The sequence below is a fragment of the Equus caballus genome, chromosome 22, assembly GCF_041296265.1.
Source record: "Equus caballus isolate H_3958 breed thoroughbred chromosome 22, TB-T2T, whole genome shotgun sequence".
Classification (NCBI taxonomy): Eukaryota; Metazoa; Chordata; class Mammalia; order Perissodactyla; family Equidae; genus Equus; species Equus caballus.
In genome coordinates this window covers 6385952-6412651 of record NC_091705.1, presented here as the reverse complement: position 1 = coordinate 6412651, position 26700 = coordinate 6385952, and the positions used below count along the sequence as shown (strand labels likewise).

Sequence of the window (26700 nt, the reverse complement as noted above, 5' to 3'; positions counted from 1 at the left end):
CTCCAGCTTTTCCTGCTCCGCGTGCTCAGCGCCAATAGCAGGGTGAATGTGATGTGACAGAAGCCCTCCACTAAGTCTGGAAGAGATGGCTGTGGTAATTAGGACAGAAGAAAACGTAGCCCAGCCATTTACCAACTTTGCAGGATGCTTTCCCTTCCAAAGAACAGCTAAGCAGGAGCCCCTGAGGTGTTTTTAATGGCCCTCAGCAGCAGGAGGGTTTGCAGATTTGTTTTCTGTGCTCCCAGGGGTTCAATTTCTCTTTTGGTATGGGCACTGAAGGGTATTGGTCTTTCAGACCCATTTGTTGTTATTAATAACACAGCGTCATCTGGAGCTTGAGCAAAGACGGGCAGTGAGGGAAGCAGGAATCCTGCTGTTTAGCGAGGGCAGCGTATTCAGAGCTATCCCTCTCCAGCTCCCACAGTAGGTCAGTTCTGTTGTGATTGGGGGTGCCAGGTCTCGATGGCGTAATCACGTTTGGAAGCCAGCTCTATCTAGGGAGCTTACCGTTTGGTGCAGGATGCCAGGTACATCAGCGGTTCATTTCAGTATTACACAGTGCATGATAAAATGAAGGCAGGCACAGAGCCGGAGGGAGGGGACAATGTGCAGAAAAGGCATTTGCCTGGCAAGGAGATGAGTTTAAAGGAGAAGCTGTAGTCTGAAAAGGAGGGAAGGAATCCCTAATAGTGGAAGGAGCCATGGTAGAGTGGAGAGGAAACGCATGGTGTGGTTGGAGGAACAGCAAAAAGGCTGGCGTGGCCGGAGCAAACGTACACAGCCTGGGGGGCAGGGAGAGTGATGAGAGATGAAGCCGGGAGACTGAGCAGAGACCAAATACCGAGGACCATTTGCAAGGTCAGAGTCTAGACTTCACTCTGTGAGTGACCGAGGCGAGGAAAGACTTTTTCTCTCTGTTTATTTTGAAACTTCCAAACCTACAGAAAAGTTGAAAGAATAGTACAGTAAACGACTGTACACCCTATACCTGGACCCTCAGATTGTTACCATCTGCCACAGTGGCCTTCTCTCCTTCTCTCTGTGTTTCTTTTTTTGCAGAATCTTTGAAAGAGATTACAGACATGGTGACTAAATACTTGAGCATGGATGTCCAGCAAGAAAGGACGTTCATTTTCCTACGTAACCGCAGAACACATTATCGCACCCAAGGATTGACCATTGATAATACATTGACTATGGTATTGACATTTGGTCCAAAGTTAAATTTCCTTCATTTCCCCCAAAATTGAACTTTATAGCTCTTCTGTTCTTTATTAGAGTCTGATCAAGGAAAACATGTTGCGTTTGGGGACTTTGGCTCTTTAGTCAATTTGAAAGCAGAACCATCCCCCACCTTTTCTTGTTGTTATGTTTGTCTTGATATTAACATATGTTACTGGGCAGGGAAGTCACTCAGTAGGCTGTCCCTGTGTCTGGATCTTTGTGATTACGCACTCAGATTGGGTGAAGGTTGAACATTTTTGGAAAAGCACCACATAGGAGGGGCGAGTCTCTGCCTCTGCATCGCATCCAGAGGCTCCTGAGGCCAGCTTGTCCCAGTGTTGCTGGACTGAATTCTTCACTGGGCTGTCACACAGTCTCTCCATTTTACAGAAACATCTTACCCTGTGTAACTAAGGGTGATTTTGCAATTCTGTCTTTCCTTCTCCATTTGTAGATTGGCATTCTCTCAGGAAAAGCTGCCCGCAACATCCCACTTTTTAAAAATCATCACTTTAGGTTCGTGGGATTCATTTTTTTATTCAGTGTGCTAGATAATGCCATTATGCTTGTTGGTGCTTAAATTGTTCCAAACTGGGCCAGGTCGTGTGTCCTTGATGGGTCCCCAGTTGACTTTGAGCACTTCTGGGCTTTCTGCCTCGCTTGCTACTTTTGTGCCCCAGACTTGGAATTGACCACGTCTTTGAGGAGCCCTGGTTTCTTATAGTGAGGAATGATCATTGGACACCATGGTCTGGATGCCGACCATGCTCCATCACTACAGAAATGTCATTGCTTCTAGGCCCCTTGAGTGGGGAGTGCTAAGAGATGTATATTTTTTTAAACTTATAAGTTTATGCCAATAACACCAATTCGTCACAAGGTTCTTCCTCATTTCTCTCCATCTCCATATACCCACATTGGTTCCAAAATACAATCTTGCACCCACATAACGGCGTTTCAGTCAACGACGGACCACATATACGACGGTGGTCCCATAAGATTAGTGCCATGTAGCCTAGGTGAATAGTAGGCTATACCATCTAGGTTTGTGTAAGTGCACTCTAGGATGTTCTCACAATAGCAGAATCTTCTAACGAGGCATTTCTCAGAACATTTCCCAGTCGTTAAACCATGCCTGATTGTACAGGAACACATTTACTTATTTGCTGTGTCCTGTGATGTCCACAAAGTCGTTCTCAGGTTACTGTACCAGAGCACCATGATCACCAGCAGACTTGCTCAGTAAAATGTAAGATTTCTGTGCAGTTATTTTTCTCTTAAGAATATATCACACTAGGGGTGTGTGATCAGAGTCCTTGAATTTATTATTTGTGTGCATAGTTATGTTATCAATGTGTACAGTTAGATTCATTTGAATATAATTTAGAGTTTGTTTTTTCATCTTCAGTTTTATTTTTTACAAATGTAAAACGATTACATTTCCAAAGTCGATACTATATAAAATTGTTTCTGTAACCAGTCTCATAGGAATCAGGGGACTTGGTTGTTTCCAATATTTTGCTATTAAAATAATGCCAGGGCAAAGGATTTCAATTTGTAGATGTGTATCTTTCAAGTAAACTCCTGAAATGAGGTTGCAGCATTAAAGGGCAAATGCACGTGTAGTTTTGTGAGATGTCCCACGTTCCCTTTTGTACAGGCTATACTGTTTGAGTTTTCAGTAGGTTCTGTCAGAGATTGGATTGGAGAGGAAATGAAGTCAGACATAGGAGGTCACTGTGGCTGTCTGGGCAAGTGACAACCAGGACCTGACTCGTGATAGTGAGATTGGGGAGGGAGATGGGGCTGAGGGGCTTTGCTCTTGATTGGGTATGGGGAACAAGGAAGAAAAAGACTCGCAGGTGTTGGGACTCAGGTAAGGGGCAGTTTGGTGTCCACACAGACAGGAAACAAGGGGAGGAAGATGTGTGTGTGCACATGTGTCTGTGTGTGCATATGCATGCGTGTGTGTCTTCATGTAAGCAAAGTACATACGTGCATGTGCGCATGTGTGTGAATGAGTTTGGGAAGCAGACGTTCAGAGGCCTGGAGCATGGGGTGGGGTTGTGCTGGCAGCAATGAGCCACTGGCATGAAGAGGGCAGTAAAAGCCATGATCGTAGCCAACTACATAAGGCTGCTGAGTGTCCCCAGCCTCTGGACACACAGGTTTCTCTGGGATGCACACGTGGACCCACTGCTGTAAATTAGAGGTAGTTCACCTGAAAGGGCAGCTGGAGGTTGAAGAAAAATACAGTGAGCACATTACATAAAAATGTAACTAACTGCTGTAAAAATAAGTGGCTGTGATGTTTCCCAGCTTTCGGGTACCTCGTAGGCTTTGGTAGTCCCTCGGGGGCAGGCAGGTGCACATGGGCCCTGATACGAGGCGCCGTGACTCTCATTATGAAACAAGCTGCTGGCCGGGTGCCTCAGGAGCAAGTCCTGGGGTGCTTCTGTCTGCTGAAGGCCCCATCCTTGTCCTCCCACAGGCCTGTCCTGGGCTGACCTGGGGGCCATAAAGATCTCTCTTAGAAAAAAGTGTCCGTCACAGGCTGGGAGCCTCATTTCGCTGATGTGCTCCTGTGGGGCCTACAGAGGTTCCCTGGAAAGGGGTCCCGTATCTTCCATCAGGAAACCTGCTCTTCATTTCTAGAGGGTCATTTACGTTTGGCTAAAGGGGTGGCCCTCTGTGTTCATGCACAACTTTAATAATGGCAAATAAATCCCCATTTTTAGAAGGTTATCGAAAATTCTCTCTGCACACACGTAACAGACCAGCATATTTGCAGTAGCACGTCAGGGATTGTGCATTGCCGTGTTCCTCATATTTGAATTTCTCACATAATTGAAAAATTCCTTCAAGAACCAATTGAACAACAATAAAACAGAGTCCCCTTTGGTTTTCATTTATTTCAGTGCAATCTTCCTAAAATACTTTCTTGCCTCCTACGCTGTGTCTAGTGCACATTACGTGGCCGTCTCTTAATAACTCGGTAGAATTAATATGAGTATTAGACTGGCCTGGTTGTGATGATTGCAGTTTCTGCCTGCTCTCTTGCAAGTTGGCTGCCGGCTGCTACTTCTGCTGTCTTCTGGTTTGCTGCTAACAGCTCTTTTCACCCCGGTGAAATCCAGTCTCTCTCCTTTTTGTCTGTGGCCTTGAACATTCAGTGGGCTTGGACACAGCTACCCGTTCTATATAGTGTTAATACTGTGTGTTAAGTAGGAGTCATGAGACTGAGACACTTCTCAAAAATAATTTCCTGACTGGGGTTCACGGCACCATTAGCAAGGACTAAGAAATTCTCGTGGAGGATGAGGACGAGGACCTGGAGAAAGTTCGACTTCTGGGTAGTGGAGTCTTACCACTTCTCTTGCCTACAAGTGTTCCTTTTCCTCAAAATGGTAACACCTCCAATACAGCTGACCCGTTTAGTGGCTGGTGTGAACTCTCTCCTTTAGTGGGTAGGAATGGCGTGGCCATCCTTAGTCTTTGTCTGGGAGGGGAAGAGAAGAGGCCACGGCTTGGGGTTCTGAGTTCTTATCCAGTCCAGTTCCATCACGTCTTGACTATGAGGGCTCGGGCAGCGTGGAGCCTGCTTGGCCCGCGTCTCCTCTCTGCCAGGGAGGCTGTTCCTGCCTCGCCCAGGTGGGGCCTGCAGGAAGGCTTTGTCCGAGCAGCGCCATCTACAGACACAAGCTGTCCTTTTCTCCACAGGGGGGATGATTTAAATGTATGGTGGATGAACTATGGTACACACTCGTGATTTTCCTCAGCTACAGCAAGTGTGGACGCTTTCTTTCCACCTTCAAGTTCCCCTTCCTGGCCAGGGCTGCTTTTACCTCCCTCCACTCCCAAGACTTTTAAAAGGAAATATAATGCTATTTAAAAAAAATCTGAAATAACGTTCCCCCTGGTGGGCTGCAATGATCAGCAGGCAGAGTTTAATTTCTCTGAAAGTGACTCAGTGTAGGAAGAGGAGTGAACTGTGTGGACACAGCCATCCCCCATTCTTCTCGCCTTGACCTCTGTCATCGTCAAGAGAAGAATCGAGGGGCTGACGTGTGAGGCTGACCCATAGGAAGCTGCTGATGCTGACTACTTTTAACATGAAAAAATGCAAGTTTCCGATGGTTTAACCTGATGATTTCTGGGGAAAGAGATTTCCACTTGTGGTTTAGGGTTATTCGGGCAGTATCGCCCCTCTCATTTTTATGGTGAAAAATCTAGGAAATAAACCTAGGGAGGGCCATGTAAATAAATGCAAAGGTGATAAAAACACACCGCATCTCTATACTCTCTATTACCCATATTCAGGAGGTACTGTTCTTTCTCAAGCCTGGTTCAGTCCCGGATAGAGACTCACGTTCATGTGGAAGACGACGGGAACTGGGCCGGAATTCACTGTGTCGTTTTGATGTGCTGCCGCCCTTCCTCACGGCAGCTTCTTGGAGGAATGCCTTTGAGGGCTGCTCATCTGCTGAATAAATAGCGCCTGGGGCCGGCAGGGCCTCCACGCAGCGCGTCTGAGCGGCTCATAAATATGCTGTCACGGGAGAGCGGCGTGCGGTCACTCCATCTTTATTTCTGACTGACCCATAAAAGGCACCCTCCGTGTGGCTGATTACGAGCTCGTCATCTGATTTGAAGTTATGTCACCCTAAAGCAGGGAGAATTTCCTCACCATAAATCTCTCATTTTGACTCCAGAGCTGCGGCAGGAAAGCCTGTCCGCACAGCTGAGAGACAAGGGGGCCTGGGCCTGTGATTAAATAGAGTGGAGGTGGAAGGCAGCCCACCACTGCCGGCTGCACGGAGGCATTCTGCAGGGGTGCCCAGGGGGTCTGAGGAGGGCGGGAGGGGCGGAGGGATGGGGGGTGCTCCATTTGGACCCCACCTACTGTTTCCTTTGAGCTGAGATTGGGTTGGGCTCTGACTGGGGTAAAGCCCATCCCTGGGGTCAGGTCCTGGAGCTCTAGTCTCCGCTGACACTGGTTTTGCAGAGACATGGCCAAAGACCCCATGGCTCTGTTTGCTGGGCTCACCAAAGAGGACGGTGGGTTAGAGCAGAGAAGACCAAAAATCTGCAGACGGATCTCCCCTGGCTTCCTGCTCAGGCAGGTGCCGTCTCCAGCCAGACCAAGGGCCTAATGCCAAAAGAAAGACTAGAGAAAGGAGGGAAATTGGGAAAGAAGAAGAGAAGGGAGGGAGGGAAGGAGAGAGGGAGGGATGGAGAAAAAGGAGAGAGTAGAGAAAGCAGGAGGGAAGGAAGAAGAGAGGCGGGGAGGGGAAGACCGTTCTCCCAACTGATTTGTGTGGAAATTCAAAACAGAACGTGTGCTGTAGGATTTCTACAGCCTTCAGGGAGAGAGTTAATGGGGAAAATAGTGCAGAAAAATGCAGCTGATCCATGTTAGCAGCCCTGCTCCCTTGAGATGCCCCTGCCCCAGCCTGTGACCACACAGACACACATATGCTTGTACACATACAGACATGTACACATACTCCACACACACACACACACACACACACACACACACACACAGGCACATACATACCTGCATGCACATGTACACATACATACAGAGGCACACTTGGACACACAAAGACATACGTGCACACACACTCACATGCAAACCCACTCATGCACGTGCACACACATGCTGACGTACACACACATGTACACACAGAGAGCACAATCACACCCTGCTCCATCCTTCTTGTTTTGACTCTTCGCCTCTGCCGTTGTCTTTGCGCCTGATCCAGTGCTGCACTCTCCACAGGGGCGGATCCTCTAGCCCTGCGCCTGCCTTCAGGACCCCAGTCAGTCAAGAACCTCTGCTGGGTAGAAGGAGCACCTCAGGCTCTGGGTCGGGGGAGAGCTGCCTTAGACACTGGGGAATTTTTAACTGGCTGATTGGCCAGTGAGAAGAGAGTGTCGACAGAGTCTGGTGAGGTCTTGGGTTGTGCCCTCAGCGCAGCCCCCATTGGACATGCCAAGGTCATCGTGGGAGCCCTCGAGATGCCGGGACAGGATGAAACTTGCTAGGGCTTCATTAGGGAAATGCCTGTAAGGAGGGTGGAGGGCAGGGGCCTGGGGAGGCTGGGAAAGGCAGCAACCACTGCACCGTCTGACCCCAGTGAAGGAGGGATGAGGGAAGGGAGGTTGTGCGGAAGCGTCCTCTGGGACTCCACGCAGCCATCAGGGAATCAGCGAGCCAACGCTGGCCCTCAGGGGAATCCTGCGTCCTGGGGACAGCCTGCCTTGGCATCCCCACTTGCCAGTGTGGCCACGGATCCTGTCACCCCGTGGTCAGTGGCTGAGATGTGTCAGGAGTCAGAGCAAGCCCCCCTGCTGAGCTGCGAACCGCCGCTGAGCAAACGGAGTCAGAAGTCAGTGAAACTTAGCCCCGAGTCAGAAGCAGCAGCCCACTCCCTTTCATCCTGATTTGAAACAGAAAACCAACAACAATTCGCTCAAGAGTTGAGTTCACTTAAAGAGAATGATAAATTCGGTCAAACAGTCCTGTGCTAACGAGGTGTTTTCTCCATCTCAACTCAAGGGGCTTTCTCTCTATGTCCAGCTGGGCAATGTGCAGGCACAGGGGTTAGCAGCACCAGCTAGACCAGGGCTTGAAGCCGGGGCAGGGGCATCTGGCTTGGAGATGAGGAGGGCATTCTGCATGGCGAAGGGAGCGTATACATTGTACAGGGTTATAAAATCATTTTGTTTCAGGATCTTTAAGAATCGGCTTTGAATCCCATCAGTTTAAGGTAAGTTGAGTGACCATGAGCGGAGATACTTTGTCATCTTAACTTCTCAAAGTCCCTAAATGCGCCCTAGCATCGGGTGGGTTTCACCAAAGGCATTGGTGGGGTGACAGGAGGTAGAAGCCTTTGCACTGAGGCCAAGGAAACGCCGAGAATGTGCAGAAACACAGCACTTAGCAAAAGCCAACCCCCAAGCAGATATTCTGAGAAGAGTGGTAGTTGCCTGGCCTCATTTTGACAAAATCAAACATCTGTTATCTTAGTGACCATCCTAAAAAACAATGGAAAATTTCGGAGTTAAAAAAGAAGCTCAAAAAGACAAGAAAAAGTGCCTGAATATTTTCAAAGTCTTTGCTGGCTCTTTTTCTATGACCATCTCTAAGTTAGTCCATTGGGCTTTCCCTCACTGCCCACAATAATTCAAGCAGAGGCGTACGACCCCACAGAGAGTTCCAAGTTGCAGTCGATTCCACCACTGCATGTGTGTCTCAGACCCCAAGACATTCATCAGTGAAGAAAAGAGAATCGGCAACAAAAGTGAGAGGAAGTCTTCAGCTGGGGGCTTGGGGTCTCTCTGCCTGGGTAGAGAGGGGGTGATGGTCTGCTGCTCACGCCCGCTCGGCTGAGCTGCCTCGGCTAAGGGGGATGATTTGCCAGCTCTTAGTAGCCAGATGCATTATTTGGCGTGTGTTCACCAAAGCATCTTAAAACTCTGATTTAGTGCTGTAAATTGCAAGAAGTATAAATTCATGTGAGTGTTTTGAGCTTTCAATGAACCTTCTTTGAATGGGCGTTGGAATTGTCTGTGTCTTAAATAAGATACGCTCTGTGGCCGCTGTCCTGGCTGGCGACTCCTTTAGGAGTATGGTTCCGCTCTTCAGGCAGCTCCAGTTAAGATATAGATATTTTATCCAGTGCAAGTAGCTATCTTTCCAGGAAGTTCTCCCGCCCCGGATTCAGTGGAATATGTGCTGTCTCTGTGGTGTATCGTCTGCAGCATTTCAAGTTATATGTGGGGCAGTACAGCCCGTATTTTATTAGTAGACTAATGACACATGACCAGATCCTTATACAGAAAACATTTATATTTTATTTTCAGACTTTGGGAGTTGAAACTGGGTCAAATCACAGAGAGCTCTTACACAAACTAATGAGGTTACAAAATCCAGATCCTCAGCAATCAGGCTCGCGGTGGTTTTAATGAATGTTCCGCAGGGAGAGTGCACCAAGGCTTCTTGTTTGAATCAGGCAGCGACTAAACTTAGGTCACTTTAGGTAAATTTTCTCCAATAGGCAGAGTATTAAACTTGCATCTGCATATCTTTGATTCTTTTGATGCTTTTTTCAATTATAACTGTTGGTTTTCCTCTTTGAAAGGCAAAATAAAGAAGGCGGCACCAGAATTTTCCTGCTGCCTTGTGGGAGGTGGCGCCATGGAGTTTGGTGAGAGTGACTTGGTAGAGACTCTCATCTTGCTTTAAAAGATAACACATTACTAGAGAAGATGGGGTGTGGTCAGGCCAACTGACCAGGAGACGCCTGCCGTTGAAAGTATAGCTTGTTCCTTACAGTTCCCAAGAGAAAACATTTATATTTTATCTTTAGACTTTGGGAGTTGAAACTGGGCCAGCACCACACAGGGACACACCGGGAAGCAGCAGCATCGGTCAGGAGGCAGAGGGTGAGGGAACATGTGTGAGTGAGAGCCTTTGGTGGTGTTTTCAACAGGCAAGGCAGGGTGAGCGGGCTCAGGACTGGCTGGTGTGAATCATTTCAGTGGGCTCTGGGTTAGGGGCAGTCCCTAGTTGTCTGGTCCCTGGCTCCGGGGTGATCAGGGCAGCGGGTAGTGACCTGGGCTGTGAGAGCCCCATAAAGGAGGTGCTTGGAGTATGGACTCTGGGTTGGTTGGTTTGCATTTGAAAAGTGTCCTCATTGTTCAGATTGTCTAGGAGCTGGCTAATCCTGAGAGAGGCAGTCCCTCCAGGGTCAGCAAAGCCCCAGATGCCAAAGCATTAGAACTCGGAAAATAAAAGACATGATTAATACTCATCTCCAAGCCGAAATTCCAGTGGTTTATCAAACAAGATGAGTAAAGATTTAGGGCTACATTTGTGTTCACAGAAACCCCCATATAAGGGAAATTTTCATGGACATTAAAACCAAGAAATCACAGAACTTCATTCTCCCATAAAAGTCCACAAACCTGGTGTTCATCAGCCCCTGCTGGTCACTCCCTCGGGAGGCTCTGGAAGGCTCTGTAGAGAGAAGTGGGTAGCTAATAAACAGTGAGAGAGAAGGGGCACAACTTTGAGTTCGAGTGCCTGGTGGGAACAAATTAGTAAACATTTTTCAGGTGACCTCAGCCCAAAAAGTTTACACTGCAGGAATAACAGTTCAATTGCTGGATAAGAGGGAGAATGTTCTAGAACCCCAGGCTGTATTTTAGCATTGGTGATGAATGCCTTTTTTTTTTTGGAGAACTTGCTGTTTGCTTAGAAAGAGGGAAAGGTGAGCTGTCCATAATTCCTGCAGTGTAGGATGGTATGTACCGTTCATCCTTTTTTTCTGCATGCGTTTAGCAAGTTGCACAGCTGCCTCTTGGTGGTTATTTGTTCTTGGCTAATTACAGTGAAGGGATTTGATAGACTTACAGATAGGAACTCACCTTTTGTCTTTTCTCCTAGAAAAAATGGAACTCATCGCACGCCGAATTAGAGAGTCGTGTATACAGGGAAGCAAAAATGCTGACCGCACCCCTCAAGGGAGGGAACCTTTGACCCTCTTTCTGACATCACACAGTGATTCCACTTCATAGTTCTGGAAGCTCCATAACAACCGAGAGTAATCCTGGCCATCGCCAAGAGTCACCCTTCCTCTGTGCTGCTGCTAGCTTTGGGGTTCTCTGCACCTCTTTCAGCAGGTGCTTTTTGATCCGCTGACCCAATTACGCTGCCGTTGGATTTTGCCAAAATGATTACAAAATACTTTCCTTTCTATTTTAGGACAGTCTGTGATGGAGAGATAACGGGCTCCCAAGTCAGGCAAGCCCAGGGTCAAATCCTGGCTGAGCCCCTGACCAGATGGACAAATTTAGGCCGCTTACTCAACTTCCCAGACCTGAATTCCCTCCTCTGCACAATGAGCACAGCAGCACCTACCCCATAGCTGCACAGGAGGGTCAAACGGTAGTGTTTGTGAAAACCTGCCATGTTGTACACTTGTGTTTGTATGGTTTTTATGTTTCTACACCAAACAACATACAAAAGTATTTTAATAAAAAAGACATTTATTGTTACCATTTATATTCTACACTATAGCAGCGAGTACAGTTTGAGGAGAAATATTTGGGGAGGAGAGTCATCTGCTCACTGAAAATGTTAGGAATCCAGAATGATCTTTTTGGCTAGATGTTGTATTCACAGTTGGGTACCAGACATCTTGGGGGAGCTTCAGCGCAATTAGTGTATGCTTAAAGTACTCATAGTCAACTTTACAAAGCCGTTTCCCCAGGAATAGGGTGACCCAGTTGGAGTCCCCACTCTTAGCAGGTGCTAACACATGGCCTCGGAATCCAAAGGTGACTGTAGTTTTCTCAGTGTGTACTGAGTCTGTGACAGCTTTCTTTATCTTTACGGTCTCTTCCAGCTGCAACAGTCAATAGTTATAGGAGAAACATAGACCAAAGAGAAAGCTAGAAATCCTACTAGTTAAGCTAATCCTCACATTATAGTTGTCACCCATACTGGTTCCAAGAATGAATGGAATGATGACCCAGATATTCATTTTCTTGTTTCTTGGGTGTATAGCTTGATTTCCTGAAACTCCCTGTACTGGATGACATGCTGGGACCTCCTTCCTAAAAATGCTGACTTGTGCTTGGTAAGGAGACTGGTTTGAGGTCTTCCTTGGTTCAAATGCAAATAAATGGATAATAATAGCTAACATTTATTGCATACTTACCATGTGCCAGAAAATGTTCTGAGAACTTGACACAGCAGCTCACTCAATCCTCACATTCTGTGTGGTGAGGACCCTTATTATTATACCATATACTAACACAATAATATTTCTATTTGCCAAGATGAGGAAACTGAGGCCCTGAGAGGGTCACTGCCTGGCCCCAACTTACGTGGCTGGGAGGGGAAGCCACAGACATGGGTTTGCACTAAGCTGCTAATGGGTCTTCTGTTTGACCTATGATTCTTCAACGATTGGGAGTAGTCTCCTCTGATTTCCTTTTAAAAAGCCAAGCAATAGGACCCAAGTAGAATTTCAGCTCATGATCTTGGCACGATTTAACATGACTCTCTGATGCTAACATGAAGCTCTGATGTATGTCTCTTGGACTTCACATGTGGGTGTGAGAAAGAATGGCTGCTCCACCTGTGTAAAAGATCAGTGTGCTCACGTGGATTTAGAGGCTCTGGTACTTACAGGGGACATCTTCTCTCCAGTTTCTGGCTGGATGCTGTCAGGAGCTGTGTGGCTAGTAGATAGGTGCTGGAGCAAAGGACACTAGATGGTCGTATGGCTGCATCTTTCATCTTATCAGTCTTGTTCTGTCCTATCACTTTTCCCAGGTAGCTGGGTTGATGGCCACCTGTACATCTGGGCCCACATCCTTACAGCTCAACCTCTAGAAAAGGACACTTTTCTTAGCTCCAGTTAGGACACTCCAAAGAAGGGCTCTGATTGGCTGTAGCTGGCACACGTGGCCTTTCTTGGCCCAATTGCAATGGCCAGGAAATTGAGGGACTATTTTTGGCTCAGCACAGGCCACATGCCCACCTTTGAGCAGTTGCTGCAGCCAGGGGAGTGGGGTCACGTCAGAAGATAGCCGCCCTCGTATAGATGACAGGGTTAGAGGAGGGCTAGCGGATGAGATGTACCCGTGAAAAGAGAGGTCAAGTTCCAAAAGACAGAATGGCTAGATAGTTAGACAGAATAACAATGTGAACTGCGAATATATAAAAATTGACTTCTGAGGGTGTCTCAGAACGAGACAAACTGAGAACATAATTCCCTGCCCACATGCACAGGAAGTTTGGTGTTGGGCTATTGGTGAGCTACAAAAGGAAGAGTGGAGTTAAAGGGTGTGTGTGAGGGGGTGATCAGAAGCATAGAGGAGGAGTTGACTCATACACCCCAGCTCTACCAATCTTCTTTCTGCTCCTCAAACCAGCTAAGCCTTCTTATCACAGGCCCTTTGCACATGATCTCTCCTCTTGTCATAATGCTCATACTTTCACACTAACTGTAGCTGCCTCTTTTTCATCCCTCACATCCCAATGAAAAGAAAGAGGCCTTTCTTTATTCTTCTCTTTCATAGAACCCTCTTTCCTTTAGAGCACTTATTATAAATTTCAGTCATTTCTTGAATCGTTTATTTGTTCCTTATTTGTTTGTCTTCCCAGTGGACTGTGTCTGTTGACTCCCCTGTATGTCTTCAGTGCCTGTCCAATGCCTGGCAATCAGTAGGGACTCAATACATAGTGGAGGAATAATGTCTTTGTGTGAATGATGGTTTTATGGGGAGATCAAAACAAATGGGCTGTACCAATGTGGAGAGGAGAGAAAGGAGAGAAGATAGGTAAGACAAGGATATGAGAATCTGAGAATCAATAGAAATCAGAAGAAGGAGCAAGGAGTGATTAGGCTAACAGAAAGCCCTCAAGAATCCTAGGAGGTGGTGAGAAGAACCCTCCTGTCTCATGTGGGGTGAGGATTCATCTAGGCAAGTTTATCTGAACGTCAGCACAGTAATGCCAGTGGGCATCTGGGTTACCATGGCATGACCCCCTCTATGGTTCTCTGTAGCAAACCTGTGTGTCTAAAGGGAGATGGGTTTTTAACCGGCTGACAGATGCTAGGGAGCCACTGTGCTTTGTATGGTGTGTGTTCTGTTCCCTCACTCCATTCTCCTTCCCCTTTTTCCCACTGCTATTTGGGGCACAGCCGTTGGCCATGCTTGCCTCTCACATCACGATTCCAGAAAATTCCCCACTGCCACTTTACTATGTGATGGTGAAGGCACGTTAATGAGGCCAGTGCAGGGACCTGCTGCCTTTTCAGAATAATACTCTGTGCACAAGTCTGACTCCCAGGCGGACCCACTGAGAACACAGTGGTTTCCCCGGAAAGGCTCTGGCCTTGGTGCCCCAGCGCGCTTCTCCCCAAGGTTGAACCCAACGGCCCTGTGTTTTCAAAACGTGAAATGATCGTTGAGAAAAGGAAGTCAGTTGAGCTTGGCGAGTCCCCAGAGTCTGAGCACTGTGCACTCAGCTGTGAAAGGAAAATGCTGGCCTTTAAGCATACAAAAGGCCTCTGACAGAGTTAGAATGAAGTGGCTTTTCACCACTTTCGGGAGGATAAATTGAACTTTTGAAAGGAAGCCTTGATTTCATGGGGACCTGGTTGTACAGTGACTATTTCTGAATGATACAGAAAGATGATCTTGGAGACCTTCAGCATGGGTTTCCCCCTGACCCATTGCCTATTTTAGGGGTCAGTAGGTAGTTTAGACAGCAAGCCACCCATTGGCCTCTACACCCCTACGTGGTAGGTAGTGTAGACAGCAAGCCACTCGTTGGCCTCTGCACATCCACAGAGCGATTTGCAGCCTGCATCCCATGGCTGACCAAAGCATGCTAAATCTTGCCCAGAGACAAGTGCACAGCCAGGGTGAAGATAACCCTTGGTTGTGGCTTTCTGGAATTCAAACCAGCTTCCTTACAGTAAGGCTTATTGCCTCCAAGTTGGTACTCTTCCCCACTGTGTGGACGTTCCTGTTCAGCGGCTGTGCACATCTCCACTGTGGCATCCACTGTTGCTGGCAGGCCTGACACCCCCTTATTACTCTCTGACTGCTGTCGGGCCTGTGACCCCATCCTTGTCGAGCAGGGATGTGGTGTCACTGGGCAGCCTTCCCAAGTCTGAGGGTCATGTCTTACCCATCCCAAGCGATGTTCTTTTACTTTTAAGGCCTTGTAGGAACATGGTACCAAATTTTTATCTTTGTATTTTTACCTGGTTTTATTTAATTTTTTTCTCCTGTAGAAAACAAATGCATAAACAAAACAATATATTGGGAGAGAACATGGGCCCTCCAAAACAGGTCAATTTGACTGGATTTTTCTAGCTCAGAGATGTACTTATGAATGATTTATATCTTTTAACATTCTACACAGATTTTGTTGGCATATGTGACTCCTTAGAACCCCACAAAAATAATTATTAGTAATAGCCTAAATTCACCAGAAACACATCAAAGCTCATTTCCTTCCAAGTACTTTCAAATTTCTTGCATTCTTCCTTTTCATTTGTCCATAAATTATGTCTACATGAAATCAGAACTGGTGGATTTGGTCTGTGTAGTGGGCAAGTTCAGAGGTCTCTGCATGAATAAGAACCTGGTAAACAGAATGCCTCACTGATTGGAGTGTCTGATTTAGCGGTCTTTCCATGTAGACATGACTAACTCCTGTTGGGGATAAGAAAGGGAGAGAAAGGTTGAAATATCATTGGTTTCACATTTAGCCACCTTTGGGTGACGGGTCGATGGGTGGGGAGTGATGTTAGTGGCTGGGTTTCTGATTGGATGTAGGGGTTTCACTCCTACATAAGAAGTACAAATTCCTATGGATTTATTATATTTCACTCTTTCAAATATGGAGAAGAGAATCAGACCTAACCTTGACAATTTGCTGAAATGTAGTGGTCTGAGAACTCCTGGGCACTGAAATCAGACATCACTCTAGAATTCATATTTTCTTCCTATCTGGGTAAATTTAACTTCTTTCAAAGCTCAGAGATAGCAAATGTAAATTTAAGAGCAAAACCGTACCCGATGCTTTACTTTTATCATACTAGTCGCTGCTGACCCTCTGCCCACCCACCACATCCAGTTAGGTGCTGTGTGGCATTCAGATGTGAAGGCTCCTGTCCATGCTCCAGGAAGGGGCTGGTCAGGCGGTGGGGAGACAGAAGGAGATAAGTGTTCGAAGAACTGTTACGTCTCTGACTGTGGTAAGTCCCTTCCAAGTCAGATGCTGCAGAGCTATGAGGACAAGAGCAAGCCAGCCCCTGTGATGTTCCTGATGAGGGGCAGCCTGTCTTCAGCCCCACTCACTTGGCTTCCATGAGGTCGGAGAGAGATGATGGCCACCCTTGCCATTCCCGTTCTATTCTAACCAGACGAGATTTACTTACTTGGAAAAATCCAGAAGTACTTCCTGAAGGGGTCTGGTGGAATTACTCTTTAAAGAATGAGTAGAATTTCAACAACCAACGATTAGTCCGGGTTCAAGGAACGAGTCAAGAGAGGTAGAAGGGGCAATGGGCTGGCGGCCGGCACTCCACCAGTTGTTCGAGGAGGGTGAGTGGAGGTGGAGCCTGAGCTCGGCGGAGGGCGCTGGCGCGGGCCTGGCACAGGGGCAGCGGCAGCCTCGGGCTGTGTTTGAACGAAGATAGGACTTTCATGAGAGGTGGCTGACAGGGCCATGTGAGAGGAATGCATTCAAAGCAGAGCCGTTTGCTCCCTGAGCGGGAAGCGGGCCAGATTCTGAAACTCTACAGTCGCTGGGATTTCACACTGCGCACCCTCAGCAGTGCTTCCAGCAGGCTGTGGAGTAACGCCCGGGCCAGGCCATTTTTGAAATCACAGCTGGAAACCCTGAGCCCTCCTGCTGTCTCCCCGAGCTGGGGATGGGCTGTCCCTTCCTCACACAGTGGGAGTCGGTCTCTAAGCCCAGCTCTGATGCTGACCAACTCCGAGACCTTGGTTAAGTTACCTCATCTTTCTATCATTGTCTCTCTGATAGTTTTCATAAATCTGTTATTGACTCCCTTCAATCTTTCTGTACAGTTTCCAGGTTAATCGGACAAAAATTCCACTGGGATGCTACTCTCCTGCACTAGGTTTCTTTGGCATCACGTTTAAAAGGAGCTTTTAAGACTTTCTGTAAGATGGTTCATCCCATCCTTCTCGGACCTCATCAGACCCACACCCTGGCATCCCCCCTGGGGGCCGGAAGTAGTGATAGTCGGCATCTCACAGACAAGGCAGGACCCGCTAGGCCTGCTCAGGGCACAGCACTCTTGTTTCCAGGTGATCCGAAAGCAAAGGAGTGATCATGGCCAGTTAGGGCTGAAGTTAGCGCATATTCACTCAATTCACAGTCACTCCTCTGCCAACCAGATCATACTTCTCAGAACCCAGGAAATACAGATATGTTTGTAAATTACAAATATAGGGGCCAGCCCGGTGGCCTAGGGGTTGAGTTCATGTGCTCTGCTTCTTCGGCCTGGGTTTCGCAGGTTCAGATCCCGGCATGGACCCACACACTGCTCATCGTGGCATGCTGTGGTGGCATCCCACATGCAAGGTGGAGGAAGATTGGCACAGGTGTTACCTCAGTGACAATCTTCCTCAAGCAAAAAGAGGAAGATTGGCAAAAGATGTTAGCTGAGGTCCAATCTTCCTTACCAAAAAAAAAAAAATATATATATATATATGTATATATATTCATGTATAGGTATATATATATTTCATGTTTACTTGACATATTTTAAATTGAAAGACTTTATATTTTAGAGCAGCTTTAGGTTTACAGAAAGTAGTAGAAAGTATCCATATACCTCTTTACCCCTACCTCCCCAGTTTCCCCTATTATTAATATCTTGCATTAGTGTGGTACATTTGTTACAAATGATGAATAAATAATGATACATTATTATTAACTAAGCTGCATAGTTTACATTAGGGTTTACTCTTTTTTTTTTTAAAGATTGGCACCTGAGCTAACATCTGTTGCCAATCTTCTCTCTTCTTCTTCTCCTCCTCCTTTTCCTCCTCCTGCTCCTCCTCCTTCCCCTTCCCCACCCCTTTTCTCTCCTCCTCCTCCTCCTCTTCTTCTTCCCAAAGTCCCCCAGTACATAGTTGTATATTCTAGTTGTGGGTGCTTCTAGTTCTGCCATGTGAGACACCGCCTCAGCATGGCTTGATGAGCGGTGCTAGGTCCAGGTCCAGGATCTGAACCAGGGAAACCCTGGGCTGCCAAAGCGGAGTGCACCAACTTAACCACTCGGCCATGGGCCTGCCCCAGGCTTCACTCATGGTGTTATACTTTCTGTGGGTTTTGCCAAATGCATAACAACATGTATCCACCATTACAATATCCTACGGAGTAGTTTCACTGCCCTAAAAGTCTTCTCTGTTCTGCCTATTCATCCCTCCCTCCAACCCAACCTCTGGAAAGCACTGATCCTTCCACTGTGTCAGTAGTTTTGCCTTTTCCAGATTGTTGTATAGTTGTATGCATAGAGTATGTAGCCTTTTCAGATTGGCTTCTTCCACTTAGTAATGTGCATTTAAGGTTCCTCCATGTCTTTTCATGGCTTGATAGCTCATTTCTTTTAATCACTGAATAATATTCCATTGTATGGATGTATCACAGTTTATTTGTCCATTCACCTACTGAAAGACACCTTGGTTGCTTCTAAGTTTTGTCAATTAAGAATAAAGCTTGATGTAAAGATTCGTGTGCGAGTTTTTGTGTGGATGTAAGTTTTCAGTTCATTTGGGTAAGTACCAAGGAGTGCACTTGCTGGATCATATGGCAAAAGTGTGTTCAGTTTTGTAAGAAATTGCCACACTGTCTTTCAAAGTGCCTGCACCATTTTGCTTTCCCACCAGCAGTGAATGAGAGCATCTGTTGCTCCACATCCTCACAGCATTTAGTGTTGTCAATGTTTTGGATTTCGGCCATTCTAATAGGTGTGCAGTGGTATCTTATCATTGTTTTAATTTGCAATTCCCTAATAATGTAAGATGTTGAGCATCTTTTCATGTGCTTATTTGCCACTTGTATATCTTCTTTGGTGAGGCATCTATTCAGGACTGTTGCCCATTTTTTAATTGGGTTGTTCATTTTCTTATTGTTGAGTTTTAAGAGTTCTTAGTATATTTTGTGTAACAGCTTTTTATCAGATATGTCTTTTGCAAATATTTTCTCCCTGTCTGTAGCTGGTCTTCTCATTCTCTTGACGGAGTATCTTGCAGAACAGAAGTTTTTAATTTTAATGAAGTCGAGTATATAAATTTTTTCTTTTGTAGATCATGCCTTTGGTGTTGTGTCTAAAAAGTCATCACCAAACCCAAGGTCACCTATATTTTCTCTTGTGTTATCTCTAGAAGTTTTGTAGCTTTGCATTTGCCTTTAAGTTTGTGATCTATCTTGAGTTAATTTTTGTGAAAAGTGTAATGTCAGTATCTGTATTCAGTTTTTGGCATGTGGATGTAGTCCTAGCACCATTTGTTGAAAAGGCTGTACTTTCTCCATTGAATTGCCATTGTTTACCTTTGTCAAAGATCAGTTGACTATATTTGTGTAGGTTTGTTTCTGAGTACAGTTGGCCCTCTGTATCCATGGGTTTTGCACCTGAGGATTCAACCAACTGCAAATTGATTGGTTGAATCTGCTGATGTGAAACCTCTGAATGTGGAGGGCTGACTGTATTCATTGTACCACCCTGTTTTATGTAAGGGACTTCAGCATCTGCAGATTTTGGTATCAATGGGGGTTCCTGAAACCAATCCCTCACAGATACCAAGGGACAACTGTATTCCATTCTGTTCCATCAATCTATGTGGCTGTTCTTTCACCAGTATGACACTTTCTTGGTTCCTGTAGCTTTATAGTGAGTGTTGAAGGAGGGTAGTATCAGTCCTTTGTCTTTGTTCTTCTTCTCCAGTAATATGTTGGCTATTCTGGGTATTTTGCCCCTCATATAAACTTCGTTGATCCACAAAATTACTTGCTGGAATTTTGATTGAGATTGCATTGAATCTATTGATCTAGTTGGGAAGAACTGATATCTTAACACTGTTGAGTCTTCCTATCCATGAACATGGAATATCTCTCCATTTATTCTTCTTTGATTCTTTCATCAGTGTTTTCTAGTTTTTCTCATATAGATCTTGCACATATTTTATTAGATTTATAACTATTTTTTCTGGTGCTAATATAAATGGTACTGTGTTTTCATTTCAAATTCTGATTGTTCATTGATGGTACATAGGAGAACATTTGAGTTTTGTATATTAACCTTGTATCCTGCAGCTTTGCTTTAATCACTTATTAGTTCCAGAAGGGTGGTTTTTTTTTTTTTTCCAGTTCTTTGGGATTTTCTACATAGACAATCATCTAATCTGTGAAGACAGACAGTATTATTTCTTCCTTCCCAATCTGTATGCCTTTTATTTATTTTTCTTGTCGTTTGCATTGGCTTGGACTTCCAGTATGATGTGAATAGGAGTGGTTAGAGGGGACATTTTTGCCTTGTTCTTGCTCTTAGGGGGAAAACATCCAGTTTCTCATCATTACTTTTACTGTTAACCCTTCCACGTGACATGGAGTACTGGGTGCTCCACTTGGCACCCCCTCTTCCTTTTCTGAGGGCTTTCTCTGGCCACAGAGCAGCCTCAGCTCATTATGTAGAGAAGACCAGGAGTACTGGGGAGTTAATAAAGCATCTGTTTTCTCACCATTAAGTATGATGTTAGCTGTAGACTTTTTGCAGATGCTCTTTATCAAATTGAGGAAGTTCCTCTCTATTTCTAATCCGCTGAGAGGTGGTTTTTCTTTTTTTTAAATCATGAATAGGTGTGGGATTTTGTCAAGTGCTTTTTATGCATATGTTGATATGATCATATGACCTTTCTTCTTTAGCCTGTTGATGTGATGGATTACATTAATTGATTTTCAGGTGTTGAACCAGACTTGCACACTTGGTCATGGTGTGTAATTCATTTTATAAATTGTTAGATTCAATTTGCTAATGTACTGTTAAGAGTTTTTCCATCTGTGTTCATGAGAGACATTGTTCTGTAGTTTTCCTTTCTTATAATTTATTTATCTGATGTAGCGTTAGTTTAATGCTGGCCTCATAGAATGAGTTAGGTAGTATTCTCTCTACTTCTCTTTTCTGGAAGAGATTGTAGAGAATTGTATAATTTCTTCCTTAGATGTTTGGTAGAATTCACCAGTGAACCCATCTAAGCCTGATACTTTCTCTTTTAGAAGGTTATTAATTATTGGTTCAATTTCCTTGATAGATTGAGACTTATTCTGATTGTCTATTTCTATTTATGTGAGTTTTGGTGGATTTTGTCATTCAAAGAATTGGTCCATTTTATCTCAGTTATCAATTTGGGGCATAGGGTTGTTAATGATATTCTTTATTATCCATGAGATCAGCAGTAATGGCCTCTCTTTCATTTCCAATATTAATAATTTGTGTCTTCTCTCTTTTTTCCTATAACATGGCTGGAGATTGATCAATTTTATTGATCATTTCACAGAAACAAATTTTAGTTTGTTGTTTTCCAGTTTTCATTTTCTGCAATTGATTTCTGCTCTAATTTTTATTACTTCTTTTCTTCTGCTTAATTTGGATTTAATTGGCTTTTCTTTTTCTAGTTTCCTAAGGTGAAAGCATAGATTATTGATTTTGAATCTTTCTTCTTTTCTCACATATGCATGTAATGCTATAAATTTCCCTCTTAAACACTGCTTTTGCTGCATTCTTCAGATTTTAATAAATTGTATTTCAATTTTCATTTTATTTGAGACATTTTTAAAATATAGAAAAGTACAAAGATAATTTACATTCTGTATAATCACCAACCAGAAGTGACTTTGTTGATGACCTTATATTTGCTTTGTCTCTTTTTGATAAAAACCAATACAAAACTACACAATAATATGGATGTTCTCTCCTCATCACCAGTTCTAATCACCCCCCCACCCACCATTCCCAGAAATAACCACTGTCATGAAGGTGATGTGTTTCTTTCCAATCTACTTCTGCTGACTTAGGTGACAACCTCAATTCCTCCTATATTAACAATGTGGACCTCATGAAGCTGGAAAAGAGAGCAGTCAGTACATTGGAAGATAGCAGAAGCAGAATTCATAGTTATCTAGTTTGAAATGCACAGATGTGTATTCATGCACAATGCATCTATCTTAGTTTGGGGTCTCCTAGAAACAGACCCAGCATCAAGGGCAGGTCATTTGTTTGTCATTGCAGGTCACCTAGGAGCAGGAAAGTGAGACAATGAAGGGAAGAGCATTGAGAGAGGCTGCATCATCAGGGAAGTTATAACTGTGGGGGACTGGAGCTCAATCCTTCTGGGGACATGAGGGGCAGCGTGTAGTCCACATGAGAAGTGAGCAAGCAGAATGTTCATTGGCTGAGAGGAGCTCCCAGGGGTACTGAGCCCCTGGCATTTCTGGCTGTGGACAAAGTTGGCTGTGACAGCCAGAAAGAGCCCTCAGGCAGAGAGGTGCAAGTACCAGCAGGCAGAAGTCAGGCAGGTGTGTGCTGCATTGGTCAAGGTGAGGGGATGTGGGCAGTCTACTGACAGCATCTGCTAAAACCTCTCGTGAAAAATTCCTTTTCTAAGGCTTAACTTACTTAGTAAATATGTAAAAAGAAAATAAATAAATAAGAGCACGTGTCCTGTGCCAGGTCCTGGAATTTGTTCCATTCTCGCAGGAACCCTGTGAGGATGCGGTCGTTACCTTTATCTCGGATTGTCCAGATGTGGAAAATGAGGCTGACTAGGCTTCAGCACCAGGACTCTGACTGAGCCGTCCAGACCCCAAGTTGCCCGTCCGAGAGTGTGGCTCTAGTAAGCCTTGGGAACATTCAGGAGGAAAACCTGTGGTAGCAGAGAAAGCTTATTCTGTGCCAGCTTTTAGAGGGCAGCAGACAGTGAGTGCTGGGATCCTTTTCATTAAGCATCAGAAACGCACAGGAGATTGAAAATAAACTACTTCAGTGGGGAAGCTGATATATACAGATTAAAAAACATGTAAAAATCTGGAAATGCAAGTCTCTCATTAGGTGCGGGATAAAGACCGAGTTTCCGTTTCCTAGCAATAAGGACAAAGATCTTAATTCTCCCTCCACCGTTTGCCTTTAGGCAGGTCTTGGATTTGGTCACTGGCTGAAGACGGTTGCCGAGAGACATGTCTTTGGGTGTCTTATTGGAGGCGAGTGTTCAGGGACTTGCTCTGGGAAGGATGGAGTTACTCTTATTCTCTACATTCAGGTGACTTGGATGAGCCATCTGCACAGCAGGTGTCAGAAAGGGGGAGAGCCCTTTTTGTGACCTTGACTCACTCTACCAGAATGTCTGCCTATGGGGAAAACTCCTGGGCTGAAAGTAAAGAGGCTTCAGCTTTGCCACTAACTGGCTGTAGGACTTTGGACAAGTCCATGGAACTCTCTGGATTTAGTGATTTTTGATCAGGGCCTGTTCACCTCTATTACTTGCACATGGCAGACAGGTGAACACACATGAACAATATAACCTGTGTCAAAAGCCCTCCACATGTGCCCACAGTGCTCAGTGTCTCCTGCCAGCATCTGCCACCTTGTATCATTAAGTGGGTCCCCCAGGCTAAGCCTGGCAGTTCACTGCAGGATTCCATTGTTCAGCATCTTCCCTATGACTTGAAAGAGGGCACTAAAAGCATACACACCCACCTTTTGGATCCCATAAAGCTGGAGGATGAGCACAGAGTACTTTGTTGAATTTCTTAAGGTAGCTCTAGCTACTGTAATAGGTATAGACCCCAAATTTCAGTGGCTTAACACCATACGTTATTTCTCACTCTTGCAAGGTATGATACAGTATTCATCAGGTAGTCTTCCATACAGTGACTCGGGGAGCCAGGAGCCTACTGTCTTCGGCTCACCATCTGCTGGGATCTTAGACATTCCCTTCTACCTGGCAGATGGGGAAAGAGTAAGGGTGGAGGATCATGGGGGAGATTTGAAAGGGCCAGGCTGAGAAGTGATGCATCTCATTTCTGCCCATGAATCGTTGGCTGGAACTCAGCCACATGGCGACACACTGAAAATGAGGTGCATACCGCAGATGTGGATAGGTTTTGGTGGAATTGTAGGCAACTCTACCTCAATCGTATGAAAGCTGAAGCAAGATTCACAAAGGCCTGACTGCCTGTTATAAGGGGGCATATCTTAAAAGATGAAAATTGGTGGAGATAAATGTGTAAAGTCAGGCTCTCAGTTTGACAAAAGTCTTTTTACAGAAGCATGGGATGGAGAATATGTGGCTGAAGAGCTCCCAGCTCTCTTGGGTCCCCATTTCACATACTGAGAGAGTAGCTAATGTTTGTGAGGTGCTTTCTATGTCATGGGCACTGTCCTGGGCATTTGCATGTATTATCTCTTCTCATCTTCACAACCACCCCTGAGGTTGTGTTCTCATCATCCTCTTTTCACAGATCAACAATCTGAGGCTCAAGGAGATCAAGTAATTTGCCCAAGGTCACATGGCTGCTGTGGGGCAAATGAGATTCAAGTTCATATCGGTCTTGTTCAGATTTGATGTCTTTCCAGAGGAATGGATTTCTGAACCAGAGTGGAGTTAATCCTCCTCCCCGCATGCTAGATAGATGTGCATGATCAGCTCTCAGTGCCACATTCTACCAAGGAGGGGAGGGACAGGCATGGCTTCAATGCCCTGTCCTGGAGGGGAGGGCGGATGCCTGGGGCTGTTTGGCCTGGAGAAAGAACATTTCGGGTGGCTGCCCCATCTACTTGAAGGAAGAGAAGACTGAGTGGACAAGTTTTCAGAGCCCGGAGCAGTAGGACTAGGGCCTGAATAGGTGCAGTTACAGGGAGGCAGAGTTCTGTTCTACACAAGAAAGAGCATATATATTTTCCTTTTTTTTTTTTTAGTACAGAGACAAGAAGATGGCAAGTTTGCCATCACTGGAGATATTTGGGCCAAGGCTGGGCACAATTTACTGGTGGTGTTTTGCAGGAATTCAAGCACCCCTCGGGAGTTGGGGGGATGGCCGTTCCTCTGTGAAGCTGCTCCAGGACATCCCATTGGTGGATGACCCACTTTCTCTTTTGCGCCGGCACTGTGCCTTTGAAAGAGCCTTGTTGCTGCATTGAGACACCTCAGCAAGTTTAATTTCTGCGGTAGGCTTATTCTGCCTTCCTGTGTCCAGTGGCAAGCACAGAATGGGTACTTGATAAAGCTTGTGATGAGTGAATGAATGCATGAATGTTGGGGAGGGAGGTAGAGACACATAACTTCTTGGGGCCCTGCCAACCCCAGGATTTCATACTTCCATGCACAAAATGAGCCCCCTCCTTCCAACACTGACCAGGGCATTTGGCTCCTCCTTTCCGCCGGTTCTGAGTTCTGTGGGAGGCCCACAGTACCAGTCCCCACATCCCCCAAATGCAGGATCCAGGGTCACCACCAATCCCGCACAGGCCAGGATGGCTGGACCTGGTCTCGAAACCCTCAGCCCCAGCTCAGTGCCAGGCACAGTCCTGGACGCAATGCTCAGAGATGATTTCAGCATTACTAATAACAGTATCAGTGATACTAAAGGCTGCCATGTATTGGATGCTTATTATGCACAAATCACAGATGGTTACTTTGCATAATCTTTTAATCCCAATAACCAACTGTAAAATAGTCTTTATAATCCATACTTTGCAATGTGAAAACAAAATCTTGGGTTTCAGAGAAGACATGTGGCTGATCCTGGATGCAGGCCTCGTCCTGCCTAACTTCAATGCCATGTTTCCCCAGCAGTGGGTCACACGACTTCTCTGAGCCCTCAAATCACGACATCAGACAGGTTATTATTTGCTCTTTGTCTCCAGAAGAAGGCTTTAATGGTTGCCCGTGTCCACGTTGTATCCCAGTGTTTGTGCCGATGGTTAACTGGATGCAGCTCCCACGGTCATGGTTAGGAGGGTGAGGTTGGACTCAGGTTTGGATCTTTGGGTCAAATCTGTGCCCCACCATTTAGCAGCATATCATCCTGAAGCCTTAGTACAGTGTGGGTGACATTTGTGTCCATCTCACAGGAAGTTGTCAAGGATTCAGTGAGATAAACAGTGCAAAGCAACTTAGCACAGCCCTGTCACCTAGTAAATGCCTCCTAAATTATTAGTATTGGGCAAGAGCAGAATGCCTGGGGGTCATTTTCGCCTCTTCTAGTCTTAAATGGGGGCAAAGCCACACTTCCTGGGCAGGGAAAGGACAACTGAGGGGCAGTCACTTGGCACCCCCTGTGCCCAGAGCTGTGGGTTGGATATATTTAGGGATGGTGCCCATGTTATTCAGGATCCTCTGAAAGCAGAGCATGAGACAAGGACTCAGGTAGTTTATTAGGGGAGTGATGGCAGGAAAAAGAAGTGAGGGGGCAGGAGAGTGAGGCAGGAAGGAGGAAGCACAAATCAAGGGAGCACTGTTGAGTATGCCACTACTGAGGGCAAGTGGGGCTCCATGCTGCTAGAACTAGGTAGAATGCCCCTCAACGTTGCTCCTCTGCAGAGATGGCTGCCAGGAGAGTTCCCCACCAGCCCCTGCCGCGGTGGCTGAGGGCCAGCTCCCCTGCACTTCCAGGGCCTGCGCAGCCTCCTCGGCTTTGGGGGAGCCCAGAGGCTGAGGGCTGCTACTGGTGCTGGCGGTGGGACTCTGCCTGGAGATGTGGCCTGAGCCCTGCAGCTGCAGCTGAAATAAAGGGCCCTGAGCACAGTGGCCTCACTGCCCGTGGGAGGGGCCCAGGCTCCTGGGGCCCAAGACACACCTTTTCAGGAAGATCACTCTGATGGTGTCCTAGGCTGAGGTCTTGAG

At 45.9% G+C, this 26700-nt stretch overlaps 1 protein-coding gene and 1 long non-coding RNA gene across 4 annotated transcripts in view; one reads left to right on the top strand and one right to left on the bottom strand.

Moving 5' to 3' along the window:
• Window positions 1–26700, top strand: part of SLC24A3 (solute carrier family 24 member 3) — a 458647-nt gene that overhangs the window by 191220 nt on the left and 240727 nt on the right. The gene's annotated exons all lie outside the window — the stretch shown is intronic.
• On the bottom strand, window positions 9065–10772 carry LOC138920070 (uncharacterized). Its single transcript, XR_011430714.1, has 2 exons — window positions 10663–10772; window positions 9065–10252 (listed from the first exon to the last, which is right to left on the bottom strand). It is a non-coding gene; the product is annotated as an uncharacterized lncRNA (long non-coding RNA).